Source organism: Anas platyrhynchos, chromosome 11, assembly GCF_047663525.1.
Source record: "Anas platyrhynchos isolate ZD024472 breed Pekin duck chromosome 11, IASCAAS_PekinDuck_T2T, whole genome shotgun sequence".
Taxonomy (NCBI): Eukaryota; Metazoa; Chordata; class Aves; order Anseriformes; family Anatidae; genus Anas; species Anas platyrhynchos.
In genome coordinates this window covers 4,283,796-4,303,811 of record NC_092597.1, presented here as the reverse complement: position 1 = coordinate 4,303,811, position 20,016 = coordinate 4,283,796, and the positions used below count along the sequence as shown (strand labels likewise).

General features: G+C 39.5%; 1 protein-coding gene across 5 annotated transcripts in view; it reads right to left on the bottom strand.

The window, feature by feature from the left end:
- Positions 1 to 20,016, bottom strand: part of SEMA6D (semaphorin 6D) — a 277,603-nt gene that overhangs the window by 66,164 nt on the left and 191,423 nt on the right. For 4 of the 5 annotated variants that reach the window (XM_072043616.1, XM_027466880.3, XM_072043618.1 and 1 more), the window contains exon 3: positions 9,018 to 9,146. The exons of the other annotated variant lie outside the window; for it this stretch is intronic. The gene's annotated coding sequence lies outside the window, so the exon portion shown is untranslated. The remainder of the gene's footprint in view (positions 1 to 9,017; positions 9,147 to 20,016) is intronic. 5 annotated transcript variants of the gene reach the window in all.

The following is a 20,016-nucleotide window of genomic DNA, read 5'->3' as shown; positions in this document are numbered from 1 at the left end:
ACCAGGCTCCAACATTATCCCTCCTTTTCACTGCAGCTGTTGGATGAGCAGCTCTAAAGTGAGGACAAGTTCAGCTCTTGCCAGGCTGCTGCCTCATCTTCTCCTTTCTTTTATAGAAGCTAAAAAAGCAGCCATAATAGGGTACCAACTAAAAACTTGCTGTCTGATCTTGGCTGTACAACGCAGTAATTGTCTTCTCACTAGACACGTTTTATTGCAGGAATAATATTGATACTCAAAATGCACCCTTCCCAAATAGGTACAGGGCCCTTAAATACTCCTGCTTTGCTACAGCATCCTTTATGTAAAGAGACTGTCATTGGTCAAAATGTTTACCTCAAGTTTTTCAATTTTACCACTGAATCAGGGAATAATCTACTCTTTGCTCTGCTCTACCTGAATTTCACTTAGACAACAAGCTGGATGAAGTACAGCTGGGAGTAGAAGACCATCTCAAAGCCTCTACATTTCTTAAAAGCTGCATTTAGATGTTATTTCAGCTTTGTTTCAAAGATAAACATGGTAAAACATTGTACAGGCTTTGTGAGCCATCTATACAAGAGAAAAGCCTCTATACAAGAGAAATTCTACCTGAGCAAGCTAATTTATGTAGATATTTGTGGAAGGAAACAAAACACTTGAACATTGTTGAAGCAAAATCCTTTTTTTTTTTTTTTAAAAAAAAAAGCTGATGGAAGCTAATGCAATTATTAAAAATGATTCACCAAATGTTTCAATATTTGCTCAGCTGTAAAGTTAGCAGAAAGATTGGTATAAACCTCAAGAAAAGCTTTAGAAATGTTTTAATGACACATAAACCAATAAATTTTCAAATGATCACAATCCAGATGGTGCAATATGCTTTGGAACATGGTGGTAGTAGTTCATCACAAGACGCTACCATCCATCCCAGCTTTGCACCATCTGCATTCATGAAACCCAACCAGACCTCTTATCCTGACTCACTAACCTGCTGCCAGGCATCCATGCTGACTGCAAATTGTATAAAAACACCAAATCCATTTACAAAGCCTTTTCTGCTTCCTCAAAAAATTCTGTGAACACCATAATGTCTACAATGAATTAACAGCAAAAGTCACACTTGTCTAAGATAGTTTGGAGTTCCAGGTTACTGGTAAGCCTGATTAAACCTTGCATTAAGTCCATAGCAATCCCAGGTCCAGTTCTTGCTCCAGATACATTAATTAAATGGTTTCATACATTTCCCTCTCTCTCACACATACACATGCAACTGGAAGCATCAGTTGATTGCTCTTTGGAGATCTGGGGACTGTACATTTGCTTGTGCCGATATACATTTGAGAGCTGAAGGACAGAGACTAAAAGAACTGATTAGGTTTCTAGATGTGCCTTGGAAATGGACTTTGACCTGATTTCACTTCTCTCTGCTAGAGATTATTTTACTTACCATGTTAATCAACCATGAACAACCAGTAAACAACCAGTACTCCTATAACAAAATGCCCTTATTCACTCTAGAGGTAGATTTACAGAAAAAAATAAATAAATAAAATAAATCCAACCACAACACAGTTTTAAAGAGAAAAGGAATGCTTCACTAATGATGACAAAAATACTATTTAAATGAGAATTGTAAGAAGTTTATATTATCCGCAAGCAAGACTTAAAATTGGAAACTAAATTCATGGACTGAATATTTCTTTAAAATTAATAGAGTCATTCTGCAGTGTTAACATTTTTTCCTTCTGTGCTGTTGCAACCACTCTCCCACTCCTTTATCTGACTGATATGGTAATAACAGGTCCTAGGGCCATATGTTCAAATACATTAGAATTCATGATGACTTTGTTCTAGTTTCTTAGTTCTTATTAAGGCTGACAATCTTCAGGGAAAATGAACTTTTCTAGCACAACTTCCTTAATGTTGTAAAAGATTAACATATACAAATGGGGTGTTTGACTGCACAAGTGTTTGTGTATCGACTGTAGGCCCGATCCTGTCTGCACGTGCTCCTGGGCATATTGGAAACAGGCGCCTTGCCTTCAAAGGGAATCTCGTGGCAATGAAATTTACTGGTATAAGCAAGAATTTCCAGGATAAGGTCCTAGACATGTAGATATGAGCGAAAACAAAACTTTGGCTTGAGATAACAGGTTTAGAGTCATAAGCAAGCTGTCACATGCATTATGAAAGCACGAGCTCCTAACCTGGGTCTGACCCTGCGTGGCGGCAGACAAACAAACGTGCGGGCAGCCTGGGCGAACCTGTCCCATGCTTCACGTTAGGGCACGCTGCTGAAGTACGACTTAAAGGAGTGCTTTTGTGGAGTGAGGGTGAAGTGCAAATCTTAGCAGTACCTGCATGATGACTGGAGGAGGTCGACAGTGTTTTCAGGGTACATAGAATGTGCAGACATGCAGTTTCAGAGGGAATTAAACTATTCAGAAAGTCAGATCATGTTAGAAAATAGTTTGGCCAAAAAATGTAGAACCAGAAAAGTATAAATGTTATTCATTGACATCTTCTAGGTGAAATATTTTGACTTTTTGTTCCAAAATATTTTTGACTTTTTGTTCCAGTTGCATTTTGAAACTGACAGATCTATTTGGGGAGCATGATGGTGTTAAAAAGCAGGTAAATAGCCCTCTTATAGAATAGATTTCTTTGTCTCAGGTCAAAAATGTTTTGTGTTAGCTGCGACTGGCATTTAAATATATTTTTTTCCAAGCTAGAAACGGGCAGAAAATTCCAGCTCTAGTCTTGACACATCCTGATAGAAGTATAAAACCAAACAATTGTTTCCAAATATGAATACTACTGGGAAAAGCAGCATTGTTGCTTCAGCTTTCAAGCAAGGATTTAGTTGTTGAATTGGGTTATTTGAAAAGTACCCACCATTCAGTTTTATTAAAAGGTCTTTCCAATTAATAAAACAACTGTGTTGTTTAGGATTACAAAAAACAACCAGTCTTCCTCGGAGCTTGTGTCTAGCCATAAATCTGCCATTAGACATGCAAAGATTTTCACTTCTCCTCACATAAGATGTTCCTGGCCAGTCTTCAGGATACAGGGTCCCATTTTATGAAGTTCAACTACTTTAGTCTGTGACCTTTAAGATTAACTGTTTGGGGATTTTCTTCTCACACAGTTTTTATCCTTTATCCAATTCGTGGAATTGTTTTAGAGCAACTGGGCTTGTGAAATGTGCTTTGTAGAGCTTGAAAAAAGACGTAAGTGCTAAGGAAGGCTTCTTATTTATACAGCGAGGCTGTGTATTACATTTGCATAATATGATATCAGAAGAAATAAATGGCACCAGAAATAAGTGTATGGAGGGAAGTGCTAATGAGCTGTGCAGAACAGGGAAAGAGAGTATTTTTTTCACAGAGGTTATGGATTTACAATTTGAGAGAAAGGAAAGTCAAGAATTTTCTTTAATGAAAACCTGAACAAAGGAATATTGGAACAGGATTTTTTTCCCCAAAAATTTATGAAGATGTTTACAGATCTAATTCTGAATATTAAGAAAACATGCATACTAAGTTGCACAGCCAGAAAATGTGTCATTCAGATGCACAGTGGAGCACGGTATTGCAGAGGCAGTTTAATGTGCTAACTAGCTGTGCTCCCCTCCTATTATGTAAAGTGGTGAAAGTACCCAAAAAAGTCTAAGATGCAGGTATATATGTAAATGATCAATCATGACAAAAAGATCACTGAGAAGGATTAGACCATGTAAAACAAAGGGAACATAAAACAGATGAAAAAAGGCAGCTTGAGAGGACCTGCTCTGGCAGTCTCTGGGAGACAGTGGTTAAAGTGCAACATTAGCTCAGGTTCAGCTCCTTCATATGTGTTTTTTAGACCTAGTCTATCACTGTGCTGTGTACAGACATTTGAGAAAATGACCAAGTTTATGGATTTTTTTTTTTTTCTTCTGTTTGGAAAAGGATTTTTCACAGTGCCAAATACGTTTCAATTTCTGCTCCCACTAAACTCATTGGGAGTTCTCTCATGGACTTCCATGGGAGAAGAACTAGCTCCTATGCATTAGCAGCTGCCATCCTTCTCCTCCAGAAAGAATAACCAGTGTTCCCTAAAGACTTGAAGACCAAGTGACTGATGCTGCAGCAATACAGTGAAGGGTTGAGCAGGGACAGAAAAGACTACACAGTTTATAGTTACATAGTTTATAGTTGGAGTTTATAGTAAACATTCCTCTAAGATGTCCTTTGTATTAGAAGTGTTCTATATGCAAATGTAGAAGACCAAAAAACTTGAGTGGATGTTAAAACACAAACTCATTGAGTCTGACTGCTAGTTTTGCTGCTCAGAAAAAAGCTAGAAAACATTTCTTAAAAAACAACTACAACCAGAACACTGATTCACTGCAAGGTATTTCCTGGACAAACACATTCACTGAAGAAACAAAACAAAACCAAGCCAAAGCCCAAACCAACTTGCTGTCCTTCCAATTTATGGCTCTTTTACAATACCTTGTATTATTGATGGGACATGGCTTCGTGATTCTGTTTTTCTATATTTCACTTTTTAACATTACACAGAGAGGAATGCGTATAGTGCCCAGGCAGTCACTGCACCTAGTGGATAATTTTATATCCTGCTCACATGCTTGAGTATATATGGTCCTGTAGTGAGTACATCCAATAGACTTTTTTTCTTCAATGGGGCTATAAATACAACTAAAAGCAAAGTACTGCACATAAGGACCTATCTATTGCTTTACTGAGGAATGAAAGATGCCATGGATTTTGGCTGTCTAGATTCATTCTCTCTTACAGCATACTGAATAAATTCATATCTTTGTCTGTTCTTGGAGAGGGGAATTTCTCCATGGCCAGTGTGGTGCAAAAAGAAATCCTCAAAGCATCAGTTAGAACTGCCTACCTATAGTACATTTTGACCTGCTATGGCTATGGTCTGGGATGCAATTAAGATGATTTTAGTAAGATTTGGTTTCTTCTGGTGACATTTTAGAAAGAAGTTTTCTAATATGCGTTAAGCCTGATGGTAAACTATTTTGGAACTTTCCAGCTTCATGCTTACATTTGTCACTGTCATTGCTAACACGGGCATAACGGCCATTTCGTATATTTTGGAGTGTTGGTCAAGAAAGATCTAGACAAACCTCTGAGAAAGGCAATAAATTACTATTTTGTTCAAAACAGTCTGTCAAGTTATACTCTTAGAACTGAAGAAAAATTCTGAAAACAGACACCCCTTCCCCCTCCACCCCCCCCTTGAAACTGGTACTTTTTTCCTAAAAAGCCCTGAAGGCTGGCCAACACTGAAGCCTTAAGCCTACTATAGCAATACTGCGGAGTCTTCTGAAAGAAGCAAGGAACAAATGCTCTGGCCCACTTTCATCTCCATAACTTGTTTTTACAAAAAGTCAGGCAGCCTAGTTACATCATATTTTAGCAGTTCAGCTCAGGTTTGGAAAAGTGCCTGACATATAAAGAATCTGGAAGTCTTCTCTTATCTAAAAACTAGTCTGTGAACACTTCAAACCCACAGAAGAGTACTTTATATGTCAGGTGGTCCCAGTGAACTCACCAGGGACAGCTGTGAAGAAGTGCTACCTAGTTGCATGAAATTTCACTATCTTGTCCTAAACTGGGAGTGCCCACTACCATGGAGGAAATTGCACAGCTATGCTGGCACAGCATTGCGGTGGAACCATAGAAGACCTTTACTGTAAAACACACCTGTGTGCCAACCCAGTGCTACAGGTCTGGCAGGCCTGGGGCTCCCTGTGCCACCCTCGCTGGACACTGCAGACATGGCCTTGGGCAGACACTGACTGCCTCTTGCTCTGTACCACTTCATCCATCGGAGAACCAAGTGTATCCCTGACCCATACATCAGGAAGCAGGCCTGCCCCTTTCTACATCCTTTTCATTTATGTCAGGGTTGTTTTGCATTTTTGCTGTTTGCTGTGTAAGTCGCAGTTAAAAGTTTCAGCCCTGAGCAAGAAGTAAAAGCGGGTTTTGCTTTTGGTTTCCTAAGCCATATTTCACAATATTTGTTATCTACTTTTACAAGCACTGGTGTTTTGGCAATCAAAAAGTCTCAAAAACTCAACAAAACTCTTACAGCAATCTGGGTTTAGCCAGAAAGCTTTGTCAACTCTGGCTCAGCAGAGTTAGTTATCCTGGTTAATTGGATCGATGGTGACAACTGTAATTACTAGAGATGAGATTGCCTGTACTGTAATTACATTTCAATCTTCAATGTGAGCTGGACTGTAGAATACATACTGCAGATTCTCCCAATTACAAACAGGTTACGGAGAGCATAGTACTTCTGTGCTAATCATGTTTGTTATTATTTAGAATAAAAAAATATGCCACCAGCTAAAAGAATTGTTAATCTGAAGCAGTTTTGCTGATTCAAAGGAATTAATCCACAAAGCTTTACCGCTACATGGTTTTTCAAGATAACCACACTATAAAAACACTAAAGGTTTTTTTAACCTAAATAGTTACTAGATATTCAGCACATTACAACTGTCAGCTCTTGCTCTGATATTCATTTGCAGAATGTTAATAAAATACCAGCATTTATAAGAAAAAACCTATCCTTTCAAAACCATAGTAATAACTAATTTTTTTAAGTCCAATGTAAGATGGAAGCATACACTATGCCTGTAAGAGCTTCTTCAAAGAACAAGGACAAAGAATGAGGAAACTACATGGATTTGTCCTTTGATTTAAGCTTACAACACATCAGTGATGAATACAACTTAAAGGAAAAGGAGTGTGTTTCAAGGTAAAAGGATGCTGAAACATTTATTTTCAAAACTACCAAAACTAGTAAAGACAGTATTTTATTCTGCTTCACTGAATACTCAGCCTTCTGTGGTCATGGACACTTGTGCTGGCTTTTCTTGAGGGCTCCAAAGAGGGGGGATTATGTATTTCTCTAATTAGATTTAAAAATGTTATTCCTGATTTGAATGCACACCAATATAAATATATTAACTTCTTCTCTTTCCCAGCAAGGTCACTACCTTGGTTTTATGCTGCTCATACACTAATTTTGCTTATTTTTCAGTGCTTATTTATAAATATCAAGGATTCATACTTGGGGAAGAGGGGAAAAAAACAATATCTTTTTCTCTTCATTCTTCTTCTTCTTCTCCTTTTTTTTTTTATTATTTTTTAAAAACTTCTGAGTCTCAACTATGTCTGATATATTAGAGAACACATAGGTTTAATGAAATCCATTTATGATTTTATGAGTAAAATCTGTCCCTGAGCACCACTTAAACTCACATATGCCATCACAACAGAACTGAAGTGGTATGTTAGCGGGGAAAAGGTCTTGCTCCTGCTCTTTTCAGAGGGGTGACTGAGTTTCTAGTATTTAAATCCACAGTTTTGCGTTCATGCAACCATCACATTCTCCTCTGCAAGTGCCAAGTGATGGCACTGCAGAGAAAGCAAGCGCCATCTGTCTCCACTGCATGTGCTATCCATGCCATACTTTGCAGTGGGAAGAAAGAGGGGCCCTACAGGAGGCTGCTACTCTTGCCACTGCCTCTGCAACTCCTCTCCGGGCCCACATGGTAAGGAGAAGTGGCTGGGGCAGAGCAGGCGAGGCATTGACTCAGCAAGCTGCAGCGCAGAGGTAGACCCATAGCAACAGAAGGGCAGGCACATGCTAACTCCCCATTACAGCAACTGAGCATCACGAACTGATTTCCCACACCACCATGTATCCTCAGGACCATGTATCCTCAGGACCACTAGCCTCCTGGGGCTAGTGGTAAACCTGGGGGAAATAATCTATTTTTTTGTTTCACAAGTAAGAATTCTCCCAGAAACTGCATTCCAAAGACTGTAGCAAATGGGAAAGGGAGAAGCGAGAGAAAAGTTTTCTAGTTCAGTTCAAACCTAGTCTGAACCTCCTTGAAACATCACTCAAATATTAGTATAGTACCAATCCTAAACACAGCTTTACTTTTTCAAATAGATATTAAAAGTAAATGTTTGATTATCAAATTCTGGATAAAAATGTTTTCTAATTATAACCATTTTCTTTCACTCATTTTTTCCTTGTATATCTTGCAATTACTTTTATTTAACAGTTTGAATCTAAATATACAACACTGTGGAAGATTCTTGAATTAAAATGGCATTATCTTATCAGGCAGTATTACTGAGCTTTGTATAATACATGCTATTGGGGATATTCAATTTATTTCAGCTACTGTTTAAGCTATGATTTCCCCAATGTTACAAATAGGCTAGCTCCTTATTGTCTATTTTGAAAAGTTCGGTTTTGTATTTCAAAATGAGTCTATGAAATTCTGATTAAAATAAAATGCTCAAGCATACATTCAACCTTAAGCATGTGATTCCTTTGAAACAAATGGCTCCACTTACATATTCAAAGGTAAGCTTGTGCTTACTGCTTTGCTGAGTTGGGGCCTCAGACAATTCCAGAGACTCTAATATCACATTTGCAAACCAGATGGTACTGCCTTAGTTTAGTAACAATGGAGCAAAGTGTCCTTCGTTTATACTTTAATCTTAGAAAATGAGATCAAGACATTTCCAGCAACTAGTTGATTGATACTATGTGAAAGCTGAACAACCTTGTTAATTAGGCAGTCTTGCTGGAGTGTCTGAAGTACACTGCAACCTATAATTAAAATATAACATTACAATGATCTGCAGAGGCAACCTGCTCTATCCCCCTTCCAGCAGCTGCCATGTGATGCAGCTACAGAGGTTAGCAGCTTACAGTTTTATAAAAGGATTAATCAGACTGGAAAACCAAAGACAAAAAACTGGCCTTCTCCAGCTAAAGATCTGAGTATTCAGCAACTACGTTCTGTTTTATTTGTTTGGATTCCCAGATCCCAAACACAAACAACAAAAGCAATTTGCGGACCCCAGAAGGCTCACTCCCGAAGAAGAGCCTTTCTGGCACAGCAAGGCAGAGAGCGACAAGGAAAGTTTCTCGGCTACACTGGCTCAAGGCAATGAATATTCAAGAGCGCTTACCTTAACGAGGGGACAAAATCTGCAGGGAAATTGAATGGCGGGCAGCAGAGGGAAGAGGGTCAAGTTCAAGCAATGACACACCGTAGAGGTTGGTTTTGTTGAGACTGTCCTGGAATTGCTTCGTTAGGGCTGCAGTGAGAACCGCAAGAGGAAACTTAGCGCACAACTTCTTTATATACATTTTCCTCAGCTACTTAGTAACTAGCTTGGCTTGCAGATCACATTCCGTATTTTCAACTCAGCAACCTTAGAACAAAGCTCACAGATGGATGCGCTATTTTGATGCAATTAACTGAATATTTAGATATATTCTTATTACAGTTTCAGACTCTGTATAGAAATGTTTAGTTTAATATATCATTGAGACAATTGATGTTTCTGTAGTTTTAATTACTCCCAAAATTCGTAACCACTTTCTGAGCTCTGGAGGCTGGATATTTGGCTTGGATATTTGTTTTGTCTTTATCTAAAGACACTTTGTGCAACCGAAAATATCCTTTCTGGAGATGGCAAAATGTGATGCAAAAAACAACAACAACAACAAAAACATTTAAAGTCAAAACTCTGAATACTATATAAACCAGAAAGTGTTAAGAGAGCTGAGACTTCATATAATAAAAAATGGGTTGATAAATTTAGTCCAGAGTATCTTTCTCAATAAACAATACCAGTGTCCCTGTAGGTAATATTGTTTCTAGTTCATTGCATATCAACATTCACAAGACAGTTCATTTCAAAAACTGAAAAAGAAAAACTATACAAGCCTGTTAAAACCTTATTATTTATTTAAAAACAGTAAGGAATGTGTCTTAAGTTATAAGAAATTACCATATTTTATTGGTTCTGAGCTCTGGGAGGAAATGTGTATGCAATTATAGTATGTCTTCTGCATCCATCTGCTAAGTTTATGGTAAGAATAAATCGTGGTTAATCATGTACAGTCTTGTATTTGCTCATAACCACAACAGTGATGTGTATGCACAGAGCATCCTGCTGTTTGTTATTGGATTTTTCCTAATTCATATAGTATTTCATGTTTTGCTACTGACGACACAAAGCCCTCAGTCTTGTGTGTTAAATACAATCACATCATTAAAGTGACCAAAGTTCCCAAACCTTGCTGATTATCATAATATACATATGGATCAATGTATTTGCACTTTTTTTTTTTTTTTTTTTTTGAGGGGTGGGATGGGTTTATATAAATGGTAATGTGTGTTAGCTGTGTCTCCTGGTAGAATAGCAATGTGTGCCTGAAATAGAAGAGAATATTCTTATTTACAGCTTGACTCTTGTGGTATTTCCTCTGAATTTTCAGTTGTAGATTTTAGAATTAACCTTGTATTCAAGGAGGAAAATTCTCTTAGGCATTGTCTGTTTTAAGGCTGACTCACCTTTGTGGTTAGTTTTTTTTATCTCCATGTCCTTGTTTTTCTAGTATCTTTGATAGTTCTAATCTGAATGGTTGAAAAGTATCTCATTTTAAAAATCAAAACTAAAATGCAGAATTAAAATTCTCTGCTCATAATATTATTAGATTAAACTTTGCCTTTGCAGTTCTAAAGCAAAGCAGATGCAGTATTCTTTGAATCCAGACCACAAAAAGAGCCAAGCTATCCACCAGGTGAGAGCTCCTTGCTCTTGGGTAAGCAGTGGGAAGGACATGCCAACCTTTCTGTGGTCTGTAAGATGGTGAGTCCTAGTTTTAATTATTCATTACTTGGATATGTCCTGGGAGATTAATACTCACAACTATAACTTGTCACAAAGCTGTCTAGATAAAATGTATTGCTAACACAATGCTGTTTTACTAAATCAAAAAAGACTTGTGCTATGTCATATGGTTATGGAATCTAAGATCTGACGATGCACGTTTTGATTTTCTTGCTTGGAGTGCTCATACAGAATAACAGTATTTGGGGCTCTGGGCCTAAACTCATGGGAGGAGGGGGAGGCATCACATCTCACACTCCCTTTCAGAGGTGCTTGCCTGTGCCTGTACAAACCACTTCACTGTACAGAAATACCAGATGCTGAAAAAAGGCAGAAAATACTGACTTTGCATTTCACAGAATCACAGAATCACAGAATTTCTAGGTTGGAAGAGACCTCAAGATCATCAAGTCCAACCTCTGACCTAACACTAACAGTTCCCACTAAACCGTATCACTAAGATCTACATCTAAACGTCTTTTAAAGACCTCCATGGATGGTGACTCAACCACTTCCCTGGGCAGCCCATTCCAATGCCTAACAACCCTTTCGGTAAAGAAGTTCTTCCTAACATCCAACCTAAACCTCCCCTGGCACAACTTTAGCCCATTCCCCCTTGTCCTGTCACCAGGCTCGTGGGAGAATGGACCAACCCCCACCTTGCTACAGCCTCCTTTAAGGTACCTGTAGAGAGCGATAATTGTACAATTTTTAAGGATATATTTAGATTAAGAATTAATATTCCAATTGGTTGATTTGCAGGGAGTTCTGCATGGTATTTAGATGCTAATTACTGCACAATTAGAGGGCTAAGGTCAGACAGATCTTCCAGTAATGGAGCACAGAAATATACAGTGTTAAAATATCAAAATTATCCACAAATACAGATCTGAGAAGGTTTTTAAAAAGATTACCACACATGGGTTTCTGCAGTTCAGAGGCCAAACTTTGCTCTTGTTAATTGTACTTAAGTCAAAGGAAACAAGATGTGATGGTTCCAACTGCAGAGTGGGGCAATGCAGGTTCCCAACCTCCTTATGCTGCCAGCCAGCATGCACACGTTTGGAGTTTTGGCACTTACACTCACTCTTTCACTCACTCTCTTCTCTGGCCAAACACCACACGTGCCCATTCAACGTTTTTCTCTAACTGCCACACAATAGATCTGCATGTTTCTTACTCAAACATCCAAGGAGAGATTACTGTGCAAAACGGAGTTAATACTGTGTCTACCTTTTCTTACACCTTCCCCTGTAATCTGTGTGGAGCAGAAAGATTTCAAGGTTAAGGAATGCTGACATCAGAAGGCAGAACAATCATAGAGCATTGAGAGGTGGGTGCACGCAGAGGGCATAATCTGTTTTATTACCACCGTATCTTATTATCAGAACCTTTCCAAATGCCAACTATTGCAAATACACAGATTTCTATTTTTCACTGTAAGTTGCAAAGAGGTAACTTGAGTTCTTTTCTGGTTGAAACATTTAAAATCTGTCCTGTGTTAGGAACAGGTTTTGTTTCCTTCCCAGGAATAGGCTACCCCAAAGATGCTACTTTTGCATTTGAAGCTGCTGAAACTATATCTAAATGGGAATACTGATGAAACGACATAGAAAGAAATACCTGCTGCTGTCATTAGCCAGGGAACTGTGCCTGTGTGGAAAATACCTGCTGAGGCCTGGAGGAAGGAAGAGAATCCCATGCCCAGCACTGAGGGTGCGAGCGGCAGCCCTGGCCAGGGGTCCCATGCTGCTGCTGCCCCTGCTTTGCTGGCACCTCTGGGAGAGGAATTAAGGTCTGGGAAATCTTCCTTGAGCCCGAGTGATGAACGGTCCGTGTCCTAAATAACAGGATTGGCTTCACTTCTCAAATGAATAGTGTCCTACTATATTCAGCTGTGACCAGAGCAACATTCATCAGCAACTGCAGAACACCTTCTTTGTCCTTCTAAGGAAGGAAGCAATCAGGCTGAGTGCAACTTTTCCCTAGTAACTAAGGCCACGTAAAACTTGGGAAACTGAAGGAAAGTTACACCATTGTTTCCCAATATTCCCCTCTGCAGGGCTGGGACTGGCTGTGCTCAGGCCAGCTCTGGTCTGGAGGCTTCATACCACTGCTAGCACAATGCTGAGACACTGCTGCCAGCCAGAGAATAAAGCTCATTTCTCTGGGCTCAGGCTCTGCTTAGACCTTTCAGAATGGAGCTGGGGTGCAGCTAGCCAGTGTGAGGGTGCCCATGGCACATCCCCAGCCTCACAGTTTCTTGTGGAGGAGCCCAAGGAGTTTCATGCAATAGCCCATAACTGCCTGCTCTTGGCCCACCAGTTGTGCCTGTTTCTGCTTCCCCAGAACCCACTGCTATCTAACTTCTGGGGAGAGGCAGAACTGAAAATTCTCCTAAGTTTCAATGCTTGCCAAGAACAAATGTTTTGCTAAAATCATAGAAATTGTAGAATGGTTTGGGTTGGAAGGGGCCTTTAAATATCATCTAAGTCCAACGCCCCTGCCATGGGCAGGGACATCTGTCACTAAATCAGGTTGCCCAAGGCCCCATCCAACCTGACCTTGAACACTTCAAAGGAAGAGGCATCCTCAACTTCTCTGCAGTGCTTATACTAGCTATGCTTTGTATTTCTAACTGAAATATTTTTCCCCCTTGATCTTCCATAGTATGGCTGCTCTGTGGCAGTCAGGAGTATGATGAGCTCAGGGCATAAGAGTCCTTTTAAAATCAACACTTACCCACCGAAACTGGGGCTGCTAGGATTTATATTGGGCACAGGAGCCATTTTAATGAATAGCCCTTGACAAACCTGATCTACAGATTAAAATAACAACGTTATGGCATTTATAGAATGTATAAATTTAAAGCTGAACTGCACTAGCCATAAAATCTCGGGTGCTTTTGTTACAATTGTGACTAGCAGCAAAACAATATAGCAGCTAAGCATTGCAATTAATAATCTCTAACTGTAACACGTTCAAAAAATCAGGGTCCCTTTCAGAGTGCATTACCAGGTGTCATGTCACATCAGGCTTTCTTCAGGCAATAGCTCAGACCTGACATAAACAGATGCAAGACAAAGCTCAGAACACTTAGTAATACAGATTCAAATAGACACCATGTGGTCTTATTATACAGGTTTAACTATTGTTCTGTACTGTTTGTTTATCACAGGGCTTTCACTTTCCTTTAGCCACATCCACAGAAAACATGGTCACTAAGCAATCTAGTCCGTAAGTGGGGGTATACTACATATGTTTATTCTATTTCAAATCAGGACTCACGCTGTGCTCATATACTCTGGTAGTTAGCCATCAAGAAACCAGCTGCAATTCCTTAACTTCTAGGAAAAGCTGCTCGGCCCTCGGCCTGCAAGCAGATGCACCAGGCAGCTGCCTGGGCTGGTGCAGCTCGGTACCAAGGGGCCCTGCGCCAGGAGGGCTGCCGGGAAGCGCTTCTCCGTGCCTTCCTGTGCAAAGGCAGTCTCTGTAGCTCCTGATGGAGGAAACGTGGGTGCCACAGTGCTATAAGAAATGTGACAGTCAACACTACAAATATGTAGTTCATGAGATAGATTTTTAAACATGTTCCTTTTTTTGGGAAAGGCTTTCTCCAGGCAGGCAAACCAGAATATTTTGCAGTACCAGTTCTCTCTGTAGTGCATGCAAAGCTCCTCAATTCATTACCAATAAAGGATATTGCTGGGTCAGTAATTCCCATTCTGGTTTGAACCAATTCACACTGGAAAACCCAACACTTGAAAAATGCAAGGAGTCAGCTGAGGGAGCAGACCTGTGATGTGAGATCCCAGCCAGGGAGAGGCTTTAGTTCCCATTGCCTGCTCCGCTATTAGAGACCAGCAATCATGTTGCATGCACTCTGGTCTATGCCAGGTTTCTGGAATTAATGATAAAGTTAGGTGCTGCTGAAAATAAAAATCCCCAGAAGAAATTCTCAGAAAAGCATGCAAATTGAATGCAGTTAATTGTGGCTGTTACGATGATTGTATTTAATTTGCAGCATCTTTTGATTGTACATGGCAAGAGATAGCATTGGCGCCACAGTAATAGGAAATAGCTAGTCAGAGAATACAACAGCCTGCCATTTCAGCTTGAGTAATTAAGTATCCTGCTCACCTTGCTCACTTGAGGAGTAACCACTGGCACTTATGCAAAAGTCACCCACCTTTCCTAACCCTCCTCAGCGGGATGCATAGATCATCATCCCCATTTTGCAATTAGGGAACCTGAAGCCCAGGTTTAAACATTGCTGAAGTAGCAGAGATTACAATAATTACTGGCATGGTCTTACACAATTTCCATCCAAGCCCAAGTAGTGAGAGTTCTATAGTGAAGCTTCTGCCCCACAAAAATCGACAGCTAAGCTCCCTCCTTACCCCTGTTCCTATTCATTGAACCATAATAATGACAAGGAGGGAGCTCTTTGCATGTTTAAAGAAGCAGAACTGAATGTTATAGACTCCTTATAATTAGTTTCACAGCAGCTGACTGTAAAAATACGTAATTTTGGTTCAAATAATATGTACTCTTTAAAACCTCTAAAATACCATTCCTTCTGTTTTCTTACTCTGAAACCGTAAAAACTAGCATGGTGAGGCTGAAAAGTGTTGAGCGCAGAAAGGTAGAATTCTGGGCGCTGGATGAACATATTGTGAGTCTGAAAGCTGTATAATCAATTAGCATCCTACTGGAAACCTGACAGCCTGTCGTGACCCATCAGGAGGTATTCTGTGCTCTCGATATCTGTGGGTATTGGGGACCATTTACACAGATACCAGGTAAGCTCTTACAAAGCAGAATATGATAAGGTCAGCTCTTTGTTTTATTTCTAAGTGGTTTTCCAAGATGTTTTTCTCTCTAGTGGAATGAACATGGCAGTGGAGCTAAAAATGGCAACACTGTATTTCAGGTAAGTGGGTTGAAAAGTCATTCTCGCTGGGAAATGAACTCATGACCTTTTCAATGAAAGGTAAAGCTCAAACAGTAAAAGTTTGCATCTAAGATGCACTAAATAGATCATTGACTAATAGCTCAAGAGGGCAATAACAACAGAGCCTGCCTAAAAGCTCATGCTAATGCAAACATAATGTGCCATGTAAAAAGAGATTAATCAAGTTTCGCTACTGGAAAACTGACAGCCTGTCGTGACCCATTAGGAGGTTTTCTGTGCTCTCAGTATCTGTGGCTACAGGAACCATTTATGAGCTGACAAATTTGGATGACTGGTAATACTACACTAGGATAAAAATAAAGTCTGAGATGGGTGTTACATTTCTGGTCCTTTCCAGCATTCTGCTTACAGACCTTCCCCTTCATTCATACTCATTAATGTATGTACACCGTGGGCATGCATATGTGTACCTTGTGTTAATTGCAACATGGTGCATTTACTGTGCAGTTCAAGTAGAAGTCTTCACTAGTTACTAGAGCTTTTCCTTTTATGATCAAAGGCTCATGAGCTCAGTTTCCAGCAAAGAAGTGCCTTTAACACTGGTAAGTACATTCAAACCATATCTGATTCCCTTCACAAAAACAGAGAAAACAACCCAGTTCAGATTATAATTTAATGTCAGTGATGAATAAGTACGATTTAATGACAATATCAGCATTCTTTGATGAGGGCAACCTCAAGCCACTGGCTCATCTCTTCCATAAATTGGAATCCACTCTGATTAGACTGCATTTTGCATTCTGCCGTGCATTACTCAGTTAATGCAGCACTTATACTAGCTACCCTTAATGAGGCAGCAGGCATGTCTTCGTTTTTAAGCAAAAGTTTATCTATGTGTCTGTGGCTGATTTCGTGAGACAGCAGATCCTCAGACCCTGTTTCCTTTCATCTGAATGCTTGAATATACTGTACATTGCTTCCTAAAACTCAGACTGCCACATGCAAAGTGCTGTGCAAAAAAAAAAAAAAAAAAAAAAAAAAAAAAAAAAAAAAAGGCTGTCATAGAGTGATACTTTTAGATGTTTCAGCTCTTCTCTGGTGTGATTATGAAAACAGTGTTTTACCTCCTTCCTGTGTGTATCATATTGTGATTACTTTCTTGGGGAGTTGCTGGATGAAGTAGTTAAGGAAACACTAAAAAAATAAGCAATAGTTTCACATAGCTATGTTCTAAAGTAAAGTATGTTTCAGTGATTTAGAGGCTTTTGAGCTAATTGATTTAATGGCCTTATATAGCCCCAGTTCATCAAAAAATACTGGGAGACTAATTCATAACCCCCCTGCCCCTGGCTACTACTACAGCTATTTATCCTAGTGCAATGCCAGTGTCAAAGGCTACCAGACCAGAATGAGAGCCTTACACATTTATTTAAGTGAAATTACAAGGTATAGTGTTACAATGAGCTGGGATCTGTATGTCGATGGAGGCTGGACCATCCAGCCTTAAGGCGTTATAACAACCCTTTTTTATCCCAGAGACTCCACAAATCATGTATATTTTGATTAAAACCAACATCACTCAGTTGATAAAAGATATTGGTAAACTAGATGCACTATCATAGTATATTTATCTTTATTTTTCCTGACACAAACTGGTCTTAATGTAACAAACCACGCAATAAATCACTTAGGGTACAGCCATGTCCAACAGTAGTATTATGGCAGCTTAGGGCATGTATTCAGCAGTGGAAAAGGTCCATGCCTGGGTTTAGAGTCCCTTTTAGGTTTACTTTATATCTGTATAGCTTGACAAATGCAAATGCTTCATGCATTATAGGCACACTTTTCACTCCTTCTCAGGAATATTCTATTTTATGAATGACAATTTCAAAATATTTTGAAGTTATACTTCGTTTTTGGACATAATGTTTGAAAGCAGATGACATCCTCTACTGTCAGTTAAAACTGATTTCTGGAAAATCCCCCTTTATGACATGCATTCTTTAATTCTCAGTTTCTAGCATGATAGTTGGTGTGGTTTATTCTAAGTGATAAGATGTTAAGCTTGCTATGATTATATTATTAACATGGGTATAGCACAAAAATAGCGATGAAAAGTCACTAGATGTTGCTATAAAAAGTTTGATAAGTTGCAGTATTCCAAAGTATTTTTGCCATAAAATATTTTTATAAGTCGAGATTCAAACACATTAGTTGAGAATTTGTTATCAGCAGCAAGATCTCAGATAAAACCAAATATTTACCTCCCTATATACATAAAAGAAAGCTGCACAAGTACAGTCTGAAGCATGGTACAACTGTAAGAGTTTCATCTACAGCAGCACTATTAATAAAGTCAGCCACGTCTGATGGATTTGAAATACCCTCCCATACCTTCTATATTTACTACACCTAATCATCATTACAACAGAGTGAGTTGTACCAGTGTGCCATAAGCTGTCACTGAGTATCATGTACTTCTAAATTTAAATCTTGGACATGAGACAATAAAGAATTATAATTCTTAATTCATGAGATTTCTTAACCATTTCCAGTTATCTAAAACTGCATCACAACAGTCAGACCCCATGAGTATTGTAGAATAAAGTGTAACATCTCTTTACCAAGCCAAAACTAAGGTCTCAGCTGCAGGTAGTAAACAGGAACTACCTACACTCAGATGCCAAGCCTGCTCCCTTCACATTGTCCTGGACTCGCAGAAGGACTCATCAGTCTCACCCTGCCTTCCACCTTTACCTTCACTAAGCCCAAGAGAAACCGTTCTCCAACACGCCTTTAGTTGGGTGAAGAAAATCCTGTTCACCTCTACTGACACCATGGACTCAACCCTGCAGTGTATTCCTTCAAGGCACATATACCTCACTCTTCATATTCTGCTCACACAGCTGCCAGCTAGCTGTGCAAAGCCCTGGAACATGTGCAGATAATGCAGGCATTCAAGACAACGTATGCAGTGGTGGTTGTTCATACCAGTTCCTTCTGTACTTTTTGACAGTTCATTTACTGACCCATTTGTGCAGACTCCTGCTACTTTAGGGAATGTCAGAGGGCGTACAGTTGAGGGCAGTCTGTACCTCAGCTGAATTAAATCACAGAAAACAGAAAAATTGGGGCTAGGAAGGACCTCTGCAGATCATCTAGTTCTTGCTTATTCAAAGGAAGTCTAACTTCAAAATTGGATCATATTTCTCCAGGATTTGTCCTGCATATTGTAAAAACCCCCAAGCATGGAGGTCCTAGAGCCTCTCTGGGCAGCCTGTTCCCTGCTGCGGTGCTCTCACTGTGAAAAGTTATTTCCTTACCTCCAGCTACTATTTCTCTTACTGCAACTTGTGTTGATAGCTTCTTGTCCTTTCGCTGTGAGCTCCTACAAATCTGTCTCCATCTTTTATGTAACCCCCTTCTTTAGACAGTGAAAGACTGATTATATCGCCCTGAGCTTTCTCTTCTCCAGGTTAAACAAACCTACCTCCCCCATACTACTCCAGCCCAACCACCTCAATAGCCTTCCACTGGGCTCCTGTATTTAGGCATCCTCAAACTAACTGCGATATTGCAGACAGTCTCAGAAATGCCAAGTAGAAGGGAAAGCTCAGTTTCCTCACCCTGATGTCCCTCCAGCCAGCTGTCCTGATCTTAGCAAGGTGAGGGCATCACAGGACAAACCTAAGCCTGCATTAACAACGTTGTTGGACAGTTGACATTGATAAAGTGCTGTTTATGAGAAAAACAAGATTTTTTTTTATAATCATAATATGTTTCACCCATTATTCTCTTACCTTACCATTTTCCCTGTAAACTCGGGTTACCTGACATCTTGGCAGGCCTGGTTTGTGGGCAGTTCTTTCCCAATTCAGCTAAAGCAATGTGATAAGAAGCAGAAGAGATTGCAATATGCTAACATTTTAAATGCGCTTTTGAAGAGGCCTTTGGGCACAGATGTTCCATAAAACTGTATTTATTATTATAATAATCTGCTGAAGAGTGCAGCTGTTTATTCAGGGATCTGAATATTGAAGACTCCTTAAATCTAATGATTCCTAGTCTGCCCCACTCACTACTCACTGCACTTCCAACATTAATAAGAAATACAAATGAGAAAAATCTGTATATACCAACATACTTCAGAGCACCACGGAATAAATATTCACTTACAGTATAAATGCTGAAAAAAAAAACAACTTTCAGAGGGAATCCCTTCAAAATACAAGTGGTATCAAAACAGCTTCTGAGGAAAAGTCTCAAACCCACAACACAGAGGCATTATTTGAGTTTTATGCCCATATTGTAGAAGTACGTGAATAGCAGATGCCTGCAAATACTCTGCCTTGTAACAGCACTGATACACAT